This window comes from Cryphonectria parasitica (genome assembly GCF_011745365.1).
Source record: "Cryphonectria parasitica EP155 unplaced genomic scaffold M406scaffold_2, whole genome shotgun sequence".
In the NCBI taxonomy this organism is placed as follows: domain Eukaryota; kingdom Fungi; phylum Ascomycota; class Sordariomycetes; order Diaporthales; family Cryphonectriaceae; genus Cryphonectria; species Cryphonectria parasitica.
The window spans coordinates 5,483,967-5,496,862 of NW_024468910.1; positions in this window are offsets into that span (position 1 = coordinate 5,483,967).

Consider the following 12,896-nt stretch of genomic DNA (forward strand, 5'->3'; position numbering starts at 1 on the left):
ATGCAGATAAAGCAAAGAAGTGCTATATTGAGAAGACTGGATATGATAATAGTGAGATTAGAGAAGATGCAAGTATAAGAACTGTTGAGATTTCTATATATTTTAAGAATATTGGATTAGAGAAATCTAATAAGCAATTCAATAGTTTAGATAGAAAGCTAATAGTTCAAGCTATTAGTAATAAGCTTCTGAATTAGTTCCTAGATTACTTGTTAAAGATTTCAGGCTGAGAAATAATAGTTATATTACTAGAATGAAGAGCTTGTCTGATTTACAGTTTTCAAGGAATTAGCTCTGAAGCTCGAAAAGTTATTAATCTTAATAATCAAATCAGCTCAAACCTATATAAGATAGATATTGCTGAATCAGCTAATTTATTGCAGCATAAATCCGGAATCTTGATGCTTTCCTAGCTTGAAAAGCTTATTAATAATCAGATTATTAATACTCGGAATATTACTGAGTATCTTTCGAGACTAGCTTAACTACTTGCAATTTAAGCTTTGTTTCTTATTGCTGAACCTAGCTATATTAAGCTTACTGTTAATATAATTCAAGCTTTTAACAAATCCTTATTTTCTCTTATAATAGCTTTCATAACTGCTTTTAGCAGCATTCGAGATAGAAGCATCGCTTCAGTAGCATATATTCTTCTGCAGCTGGAAAGTAAAGAGAATAAATCTATATAAGCAATGCTAAATACAGATGCTGAAATAAGCTTAGTAGCTTTCTCTCTATATTTAAGTATATGCTTATCTTATATGCTAATATTAAATATTATCTTATATATATACAATGGATTAGATATAATACTTATTAAAGTTCTTGAAACTAATATTTTCTATAGCAGCTTTTCTAAATAGATAATATTCTATATTATTAACAACAGATTAATATTGCTAAATCATTCTGTATTATTAGAAATGCTATTTGTAATACAAACTAAGCTTTTCTTTGATTATTCCATTTCCGGATTTCTTCATATAAGCTTTGCTTTTGGAAGAGTACAACTGATTACTACAATCAGCAGTTAGAAACTCCTTGAAGAGAAGAGTTTATACAGAACTATATCAAAAAACTGAGTACTAGCAGCTATCCTGAGGGATGCAGAGCTATCAGCGGAGAAGTTGTTTCAGAGTGAGTATTGTTGAAGGAGGGAGATATAGCTGTAATATTTATATCTGAACGAGATATTGCAGCTGTTGTGAATAAGTTAATGGTAGAACTGATGAGAAGGAAGTTGAAGAAGGGTTGCTTTATAGTGAATGAGAAAGAAGCGATTCAAGAGTTTTGCCTGTATGGAATGTACAGCAGCTAGCGCTATTTATGCTAGCTATATTGTGTGAGAAAGGAAAGAAAAGATGTTTTAAGCCTGATTAATACTCTTTATAAGCTCAAAAATAAGAAGATTAAGCTAATTAATGATTTCCAGCTTAATGATTCAGTATTGAAAGGGATGATTGGATGGAAGCTTGCTAAGATTAAGAAGATGAAACGAGCTTAGCAATCTATAAAGCTTATTAAATATAATGAGTGAATTGAATCCAAGTTCAGCGATCTGAATTCTGATTAGTACTTAAGATCTAACTAATAAGCTGCTATATAAAAGAAAAACTATAAAGAGTTTTCTAAAGCTGAGAAGGAAATATTCAAATATATATTGAGAAACAGAATTAAAGCTTTTGTATAGAATTTTACTGAGATTGGAAAGATTATTGAGGAAGTAGCTTTCTTGCAAGAAATCAGAACTGTATTTCACAAGATCTTTCAAGCAAGATATATTTCAATTTCCAATGCTTTCAGGCTAAAGTTAATAAAGCTTCTAAAACAATGTATCAAGCGAGAGATTATTAAGAAAAGCTATATATTATACAGAAATAACTGATTTCTAGTTATTAAAAAGAATAGTAGCTTATATCTGATTAATAATGCTTAAAAGTATAATAAGTATAGCTTTAAGAATGCTTTTATGCTGCCTGCTTCAGATAAATTCTCGGAGAAGTTTGCTATATGCAAGATTCTTTTATTGCTTAACTTCTTTTCCGAGTATAACTAAGTGCAACTATATTCTAATAGCAGAGATATAACAATCTTCTTAACACTCTTAAGCTTATTTAGAATGTATACTCTACTCTAGAGTGCTACTAACTCTGTTGCTCAGTTTATGAGAATAATAGTTAGATTTCTATATAATCTTATTTCTTATATATGCTAGCTTTTTCTTAATAACATTTCTATTCGTAGTTCTACAACAATCTATAGAAATGAAGAGATTTTAAGCCTTCTCGAAATGCATAGATATATTGCTAAGCATATCAGAAATCTTAATAAGATTCTTGTAAATGTAGAGCTAGCTGGAGCTATGATCTTAGCATTTAAGTTAGAATAATACTAAGTAAAAGTTGATATAATTGATTATATTATTAGTTCCAGCGAATAACAATCTCAGAATAGAAAGATAGAAAAGCTTCTAGCTTAAATAGAATACAAGAATATTAAAAATGTTTGCTTTTTTATTAGACTGATTATTTATTATGCAGCTTGGATTTGAAACTTCGCAATCATTGCTTAACTATTCTATAATCTTCTCAAGAAAGATACTATATGAAGATAGGAGAAGAAATAGAAAGAAGCTATTGCTATACTTATTCAGATACTTACATCTCATCCAGTTATTATTTCAATTAATTACAGCATTAATACTAGAAAGATCATTCTTATAATAGATGCAAGCTTATTAAGCTGAAATGCTATATTAATGCAGATAGTAGAGAATAAACAAAAGCTAGCATATTTCATTAGCGAAATCTGAATAATTACAGCATAGAAATACAATGCTATCAAGAGAAAGTATTGTGCTATTCTCTATACTCTACAGTTTCTTTAATAGCATTTTTATAGTTACTATTTTATTCTGAAAACCAATACTTGTATTCTAGTAAACTAACTTAATGAAGAAATAAATAATATATTTAATGCTCTTCTAAATAAATGAATAGCAGTAATCAAAATATTTAACTTTATTATTAAATACATTTCCAAATCAAAGAATTCTGTAGCTAATGCTCTTTTTCAATCTTTATACTCAATGCTATTTAAGAAAGATAAAGATAGCAATATTGAGAATTAGTATAATGCTTAGCTTAATAATATAAACTCAGATAGAATTAATCTAATACTACTGCTAAATTCAATTCTTTAATGAATAGAATAATTGAAATAGTATGCAGAGTTCTTATACTATAGAATTATTCTACTAAAACTCTTTAAGAGGAATTGCAAGAACTTTATAATAGAAGCATTAAAGCATTAAATACTTAACCAGACTCTATAGCGCTGCACTGATGCAAAACTTTCATACTAATAAGTAGTAAATAATTCTGATCTTCATTGCTGAATTATCAGAGAATATCATACTAAGTTTGAATATCGAGATTGAAACTCTATAATAGCTTATATTAAGCAACTCTACTACTGAAGAAATCTCTGAATAGATATAGCTAATGCTATCTCGGATTGCAAGAAGTATACAAAATTCGATCCAAAGATATAAAAGAAAGAAATAATCTCAATTCTTCTAAATTAACTCTTTATAAGAATTAGCATTAATATTCAATATATAGCTGAGAATAGCAGTTATAGATATCTTGCAGAAGCTTGCTATAATCTAACTAGCTATATGCTTGCAAGATTTCTTAAGAAAGCTATAGCTGCAGAAATAAGAAAGTTTATTTTGAAAGAAATCATTCTTGTATTCAAATGCTCTTTCAAAATTACTGTTGATAGAGAACTAGAAAACAAAGCTAAGATAGCTAAAACTATTAAAGCTCTTGAAATTCTGCTTATTCAGATCTCTAGTTATAATTCTTATACTTAAGAACAAATAGAAGCTGATTATCTTTTCTTAGCAAATGCTCTTGCTAAGCTAGCTAATGCTCAATTCTGAAAATAAAAACAGTACTTGAGATTTGCACTTTTCGCTAAAAGAATTACAATCCGCTAGTTGCATGAATACAGCTTCTTTTATTTAATTTTCGATTAAAAGCTGCTTATCTCAATTGAAACTGAAATTCTAATGTAGAGAGTTCTTATATAAACTGAAAACCAATCCTTTCAGAAAGCATTTGAAATGCAGTTGAGAATAATTACAGCTAAGGAAGATAATGTACAGAAAGCAATTAAAGCTATCCAAGCATATTATTAAAAGATTGCAGCTAAAAATTAAATGCAAAATCTGATACGAAAATCTCAACTAAATATTGAAGATCTTATGCTTATCTATAATCATATTCGGAAAATAAGCTACTTATGCAATACTAAGATTTCTTATAAGTAGAAGAATTCATATTTAATTGCTCAGATTCTAGATAAACATACTTATAAGCTCAAAATTATAGATGAAGTTCTGCTAAAAAGCATATATTCAGCTATTAATCTCAAAAAGTTTGTATAAAATATGAATAGCATTTGAAAATCTGAGATGCTTATGCTCTGAAAAGAAGATATTGAGCTTCAATCTAGCTAATTATTAGCAGAAAAGCTGGATTTAATAAGAGCTTTTTAGCAAGGAAAATCAAATAATAATATTTTCAAAGTTTAGAAAGCAGATTTAAGCAATAATGCTACATTCTGAGTTTCAGATATTATTGAATACAATTCTATGCTTAGCTAAACTAGTTCTGATTTAAAGATTATTAATCTAGCAACTGAAGCGGATGATAATGCTGAGAATGGAAATGGAATTAATAATAGTAAATATTTCATATAAGTAGCAGAAAAGAAGAAGCAAGAACAGAAGAAAGCAGATAGAAGTAAGATGTTTATACTAATTTCAACTAAATTAGCATTTCTAGCTTGTAAAGAAAGTTGATTTCTTTCTATTCATATTTCCTTTTTGTTTGCAAAATACATTTTCTTTTCATCTTTTCTATTCTATCTCATATATTTTGCTGAAAGAGAAGGAATAAAGTATCATCTGCTACTACTCGCTACAGAACACTGTAAACCTACTTAAAAATTTCAAAGTATTCAGCACAGAGCATGTTAATTAGCTCTGAAGCTATTTTCGTTATTCAAAAATTGCAATATATTGGAATGCAATGCATGAAAAATGCAGAGTGCTGAAGAAATACTGCAATCTATGAAAATCTCTTACTTTTATATATTATTCTTATTATCAGAATATTTGTAAATATTATTCGATAGCTTTCTTCTTATTCTATTCAGATCTATATTATTTATATTATCTGCTAAAGAATCGTTATTAAAAATAGAGGAAGAATCTTGAGACTGAATAAATTTAGCTCGTTTTTCAATACGAGATTCTACTACAGCTTTGCTCTTGCCTTTATTCTTGCTGCAAGATACAGATTATAGAGCTGCTTTGTAATGAGCACTGCAGCAATCCGAAGATTCCTAAGTACACAAAGGGGTTTATGCTAACAAGAGCGGTGTCAAAATGTCAAGTCCTTGAATACGGAACCGTACAAGTCTCAATAAGCGATGCAAGTGTTTACTGCCTTTGGAGCTATTCAGTATATAAAACTGAATACTTAGATTGACAACTGAAGAGCTATATACTGAATCTATCTAATGGTAATAAACGTATCCTTATATATCTAGCTCTTCAGTATGAATAGGTTGAATAGCAACATATCCAAGTTATCCTGCTAGCTCTGAATAGCATATATCCGAAGCTATTCTTCCTGATTAGCTGTACTCATAACCCTAATCCTGGATTATATAACCAATGCTTTGTTAGAACGTTAAGTCCTTAATACCTGATCCCTGTTACTCGTAACCTGTTCTGTAACCTGCATGTTGGATGAGTTATAACATCATTCCCCTTCTATCAATCGTTATTCTCAACAATCTTTTATAAGTATTCTAGCAAATCCTCCGTATACATAATCTTGCTTTTCTAATTGAGATATTGAACAGAATCAACAAATCTCATTCTCGTACCGAGAAGATTAGATAAAAGGATTCTCTCCTTTCCTTAATTCTTCAAAATGCTATTACCATGCCTTCTTATTCCTTCTGTAAAGATTGTAGTATTCAGTCTTATCAAGTCTCTATTGAGAATTCCTCTCGCTGCGCTGAATATATCCGCCTGGGTTGCTCTCGGTGCAACGTTCAAGGGTTGAATGCAGCAGAAATTCGTTGGATAAGCGTTCAATATTAACGCCTGAAGAACCAACTCAAGAGTGCTGAGAAGCAGCTGCGCGATGCTGCTGCGGAGATAGAACGTTTGCGAAAGCAGAAGCGTCTGTAGTTTGAGAGGATGATGAAAGCTATTCATCGAAGCCTTTCTAGTGTAAAGGAGTTGGAACGTGAGAAAGCTGAGGAGGAGTAGGCTTGCATTGCTGCTAGGGTTCGTTCTATGGTTGCAGAGGAATCTGCTATAGTTGCTGGAGATCCTTCTTTTGAGAGTTTTGACTGGAATTCCGTAGATATGAGGAATGCGGTAGTAGATTAGTTGGATTTTCTGGAGGGCGAGATCTCTGAGATTCCTGAGCTTTGGTTCGGGGTGGAGCGATTGTCTTAGATGCTAGCTTTTCTTTTCCAATATTCAGCTATCTTTTCCTGAGCGTTTTCAATGTTTCTCCGTGATTCCCATGAGTTTTCGCTTGCTAGATAGCCTTTCTATTTGATGAGATATTCCCTTGTATTATCTATGCTTCTATGCTTAAGAATCTTCTCTACTTCATATTCTAATTCATTATTTTCTATTTCTGCTGTATTATCTATTGATATTTCCTATACTGCTAGTTCTAGCAATAAGATATGAAAAACTGAGTATATTCTCATCCTATAAGGTAATGCTAATTCATAGTTAACTGGGAAAATCTGTTGCAAGATTCTGAATAGTTCCAACTTCTTGTAATCAAGTTTATTGCTAAGTTTGATTATTTTAATATTTTTTCGAAGTAGATAGATCTTATCTCCTTTCTATAGAATTAGTTTCTCAATTCTTTTAGAGTTTGCATATTATACTATTTATTTCTGAACGAATTGTAGTTCTAATCGGAATTCCTTCTAAACTTTCTTGATCTTTTTAATTCTTTTTTCTGCAGCTTCTGCATTTGCTTCCAGCAATGCTTTATAATAAGCTGTTGAATTATATTTATAGAGTATAAAGAATAATAATTTCTTTATTATGCTTATATCTGCGCTATTATAAGCAAACTGTATGAGAAGCAATAGATCAATTTAGTTGTTCTATTCCTAATTAATGTAATATCGAAAGTATTATTCGATAATCTGATTCATTCTTTCTATTTATTCATTTATCTATAGATGAAATGCTATAAACATTCTATAATGTATTTCAAGCTATTTTATAAGCAAAGTTCAAAACTTTGAATTAAACTTTCTATCTCTATCAGAGATTACTTCTTCTAATATGCTATGATTAGCAATAATCATTCTAAGAAATGCATATGCGAGTTTCTCTGCTATACTGCTTTCCTTATAAAGAAGAAAATAAGCATACTTGCTTAATTTACAAACTATTACTAAAATGCTATTATATTGCATCTTAGTTAAGAATTCTTGTAAAAGAAATAGCTTGATAATGAAATCTAGATTGATAAATTGCTAAATAATTATAAATACTAATAAAGAATGCAGTAGTTCATAAAGCTTGTATCTTTCTACTTTATTCTTCTTATAGCTATTGCATTGTTATAGAATATTCTCAATTCTTTTTCTAAAGCTTAGTAGATTCCAATATCTTTTGATGCATTTATAGATTGCTCTAACTCCCTGATGCTCATATACTGATGCACTATATACATTCTTGATATAATTATCTTATTCATTTGGAATCATCAATTCTGAATCCTTCTCTAAGAGTTCAATTCTGAAGATAGCATTCAGTTCTCTATATATATTAACGAGATTTCCTAACTCATCTTAAGCAAAGATATTCTATATATCTGAGAAGTCTGCATTTCAATAGTCTGATCTTCTACTAAAAGCATCTACTTATCTGTTTTCTAAGCTTTTGCAGTATACAATCTTGAAATCGAACTGTAAAAGAAATTCTGCTTATCTGATTTGTTGCTTATTCAAGATTTTGATTATTATGAATATAATCAAGTTCTTATAATCCGAGTAAATTATAATCGAATGCTATACGCTAATAAAGTAGTATTGCTACTTTTCGAAAGTTTTTACTATTGCTATAAGCTTCTGATCAGGAATTCTGTAATTGATTTCTAAGCTATTCAACTTCTTTGAAAAGTTGCTTATAATCCTTAGATATTCTTGGTTATCTTGCTAGCTAAGTTGTTCTCCAAGTGTATATTCCAATATATTAATCTTAATTTCAAAGGATTTGTAGAAATCTGCTTCATACAGAACTAGCTCTGAGATAATATATTTGATGATCTCATCAAAAGCTCTCTATGCCTTGAGGATCTATTCAAAAGGCTATTTCTTCTTAGTAAGATTTGTAAGAGAGTATGCAATCCAGCTGTAGTTCTTAATAAACTGCTTGTAGAAGTTGATATATCTGAGGAAAAATCTAACATTCCTAACATTTCTAGGAACTGGCTAATTCCTAACAGCTTCTATCTTGTCTTTCTGTAGCTTAATGCATTCTAGCTTGATTGTAAATCCGAGATAATCAACCTTTTATATATGAAAGTGGCTCTTTGCAGGTTTCATAAGAAGTTTTGCATCTTGAAGCATTTGCAATACTATTTCCACATATTTTTTGTATTCTTCCAATATTCGAAAGAAAATAAGGATATTATTGAGATAAGCAATAATGAACTGATTCAGATACTCGCATAGAACGTAATTAATCATTTCCTGAAATAAAGCTAAGGCATTCGTTAAACCAAAGAGTATAACCAAATATTCGTAGTATTTATAGCATATCCTGAAAGCAGTTTTCCATTCTTCTTCTTCTTTTACTCTAATCAGATTGTAAGCTTCTTTCAGATCTAGAACTGTAAACTATTATACTTCTTGCAATCTATCTTGTAATTTCTTAATAAGTAGCAATGGATATCAGTTCTTGATTGTAATATTATTGAGTTATCTATAATTAATATATAGCTTAAGCTTGCTATTTTTCTTAGATACAAACAGAATAGGATATTCTGCTGATAATTGTAATAATTGTATATATTTTTTCTTAAGATTCTCATTGAGATACTTCCTAAGTGCTTCTAGCTGTATCTTATCTAGTTCATAGATAAGAAAGAATTTGAGCTATTTCTCTTCTTGTAGCAGAATCTTGTAGTTGTATAAGCTGTATTCTAGCAATTCTATATTCAATTCTTTCTGGAATAGTTTCTTAAACTTATAATATTCTTATAATATGTTCGCAAGTATTAATTCTGATTCTTATACTATTTCTGCTATCTGGAGGAATAGTAGGTACTATTGAGCATGCTTCTTTTCATTCATTGTTTTTAGTAACGTTTTTGAAAGCTTTAAGCATTTGCTCCGGATCAGACTGAGCGCTCGAGAGCCTGGTTTCGAGATTTTTCTTGTATAGTTTTACAATTCATATTCTAAAGCTTTTCCTTATTGCTCTAAAGCGAACCAACTTGCTAAGAGTCTTGCTTTCATTATTTTGCTAATCTATTAGCGCTCTAGCACTATTTGAGTTCGCTTATTACTAGATTCTTCTTCTTGAACTGCTAGCTCTGCTAGTTTGAAAGTATGTATAAAATCGTCTGAAGCTTCTTTTTCTGAGTATTCTTTAATAACTAGCTTCGATTCTGCGTTATTGATTGCAACTATCTTCTTGAGTATAGCTTGTTCTTATAAGATCTGGCTAGTAGTTCAATCAATTCGAGAATTATGCTTTTTAAGCTATGAAAGCTTCATAATCAGCTCATGCTATGCTATATTCATAATATCAAAGGAAGCTTTAGTTATGCATTCTTGAATTAAAATAGATAAATAATTAGTTTTCTTATTAATTACTTCTTGATTATATGCAACAGATTGTTCTTTTATAATACTGAGAGTATATGAGCATCTTTTTTATCTCTATTGTAATTGTATCTGATTGATGATATATAGGGATATAAAGTTTCTCTAAGCGCTACTGTTTAATAGTATGCTATACTTGTATTCTTGAATATATATATTGAACTTAATATAAGCATAATTTGTTCTAGAAGCTTTATATAAAAACTATTCTAATCTAATCATCTGCAATCTCTTTATAAGCAATTCTATTCTTTTAAGTTTATCAGAAACTATTTATTCTTCTAAGCTTGCTTTGCTGCTTCTTAAGCAAGCTTTTTAGCTTGCTTCTGCTTATATTATTATTATTTCTAATCTTTCTTCTATTAATGCTAATTGCAAATTTTGTTATTAATATGAATCATACAGAGTATTGTTTTGTACTACTATCATTTTATTTTCTTATTTATATATTGTATAAAGCAGTTATTTAGTAGCTTGATGTATGCATTGTAGTATTGCTTATTGAAAATCTTTCTGAAGCAGAGTTCCTATTCTTCAACAGCTTAAAGGATTTGTTCTGATTCTCTAATAGAGAATTATTCGTATTGCATCTTATCTGAGAAATGTATTCTGTAGCTATAATAAATGCAGGAGATTTAAGCTAATTCATGATATAGATTGTAAAGTGAACTAACTTGAGAATTCTTATTTTCTTGTATCTTAATATTCTGCAAGAGAATGCAGATAAAGAGCTTCTCTAACTCTATTCTATAGATAAGATATTCAATTTATATTGTTTCCTTGTTTTATCTAATACTAAAGAGAAATCTTTCTATAAGTTTCTTGGATTTATTATTCATAAGAAACTCTGATGAACTATTGAATCGCTTATTTTAGCTTGATCTTTCTATTGTTTGAGAAGTATTCTTAGTATTATTTAGGTATTTATATTAATAATTAAGAGAGTATCATCTTTTATTCATTTCTCTGATTATGGTATCTGGTATAAGTAATAAGGAATAGCGAAGAGCATTGTTATTAAGCTCTTTTTTCAGCATCTGAATGCTTCGTTCAGTGATATTGAAATAGTTTGAGTTGTTGCTACTTGTAGTTGTGCTGAGCGTATATCCTTGCTCTGCTGTTGCTATCTGCTTGTAGCGCCTAGGTTTCTGAGAGAACTATTCTAAATCTTTCTTACTCGAGAGATATATTAAGCAGTTATTGTTATAGCAGAATGTTCAACTGAGACTTCCGTAATCAATAGAGTTCGATATTTGCTCTGAGGGAGTATTTTTGCTCAGTTAATTGAGTTTCTGTTGCTAAGCAATATTCATCTAGCATTCTTTCTGAACTGATTGCTATTTATTCTTTCGGGATTGATAGCAGTTGCATGCAATGTATTCTTATTTGTTGCAGTTATAGCAAGTAATGCTATTCTTCTTGCTATACTGCTTATTAGCTGCATTAAGTTCTATAGAACTAGCATGTATAGTGCTGCTTTGAGCTATACTGCTATATTGACTGCTATTCTTGTTTTGAAGTTTCTTATTTATATTAGCTAGAAATCTCTAAATCTGATTTTCTTTCTTCTTGAACTTCTTTATCTATTATTCATACAGATAATTGTTAATGCAGATAGCTTGATTAGAGAATATCGCAAAGTTCTCCAGCTAATTCTGCTTAGAGATTTCATCTTTAATGTTATTCTTAAGTTCCTTGTAATAGTATTTCATAAGATTTTTATCTTCCTATGGAAATTATACTGAAAGTTGCTTGAATCTGATTGTATAAGCAGAAGCTGATTTGATCTGCTTGAGATTCATAAGCTGCTAAGCTGTAGTGCATTCTTCGTTAGGATTACCAAAGATGTAATGAGCACTGCAGCAATCCGAAGATTCCTAAGTATATGAAGAGGTTTATGCTAACAAGAGCGGTATTAAAATATTAAGTCCTTGAATACGGAATCATACAAGTTTTAGTAAGCAATGCAAGTATTCACTGCCTTTGAAGCTACTCAATATATGAAACTGAATACTTAGATTAACAACTGAAGAGCTATATACGAGATCTATCTAATGAAAATGAACATATCCTTATATATTCAGCTCTTCAGTTCTGTTAGTAATATTGATTATTGGATCTCTTGGATTACCTAAGTAATCCAACTAATCCGGATTACTATAAATCAGCTACTAATCCATCCTGATCCTATAATCCTAATCCTTGCTTATGTAAGCCTTAGTCCTTGAGATATTGAATCCTTTCCTATCTTTCCGAATAGTTATTCCGAGTATTCTAGCTAGTGATTTGCATATTGAATAAGTTATAACATCATTTCTCTTCTATTGATTATTGTTTCTAACGATCTTTCGTAAGTATTCTAGCAAGTTATTTGCATGCATAATTATGCTTTCCTAATCGAGATATTAAACAGAATCAACAAATTGCATTCTAGCTATTCAGTGAAAACTTCAGAGCATTATCATCTTGCTAAGCTTATTTCTGCTTTTGGTATTGAAATGCCTGCTTATGCTTATTGTTGGGAGATGAGAGCTTTCTGTTGTTTCGCTGAAAACTCTTCTCGTTATAAGAAGTGTATTTCTCTGAATCAAAGCTGTAATACTGGTTGTTTTTCAGCTTCTGCTAATTAGTTTCTTTATTCCTTAGTATTCTTCGTAATTACTGATTTTCTTCTTTAGCAGAGCGTTTGATTCATGAAAAGTGCAAGATTTTAAGCAAGGAAGCTGAAGCAGAGTTAGCAAACGCTGCTGCTCTACAAGCCTTGCTAGCATTGCAAGCTCATCTTGATTGTATACGGAAACAGCGAAAGCTATTGGAGAAACATGCTGCAGAAATGATTCGTTATAGCTTCAATTCCTTGAAGAGATTTGCAGATGAGAAGGATTGCAGTCTTTGTAAAGAGGAGATCTGCCTGATGTTTCAGGAATATCTTGAGATTA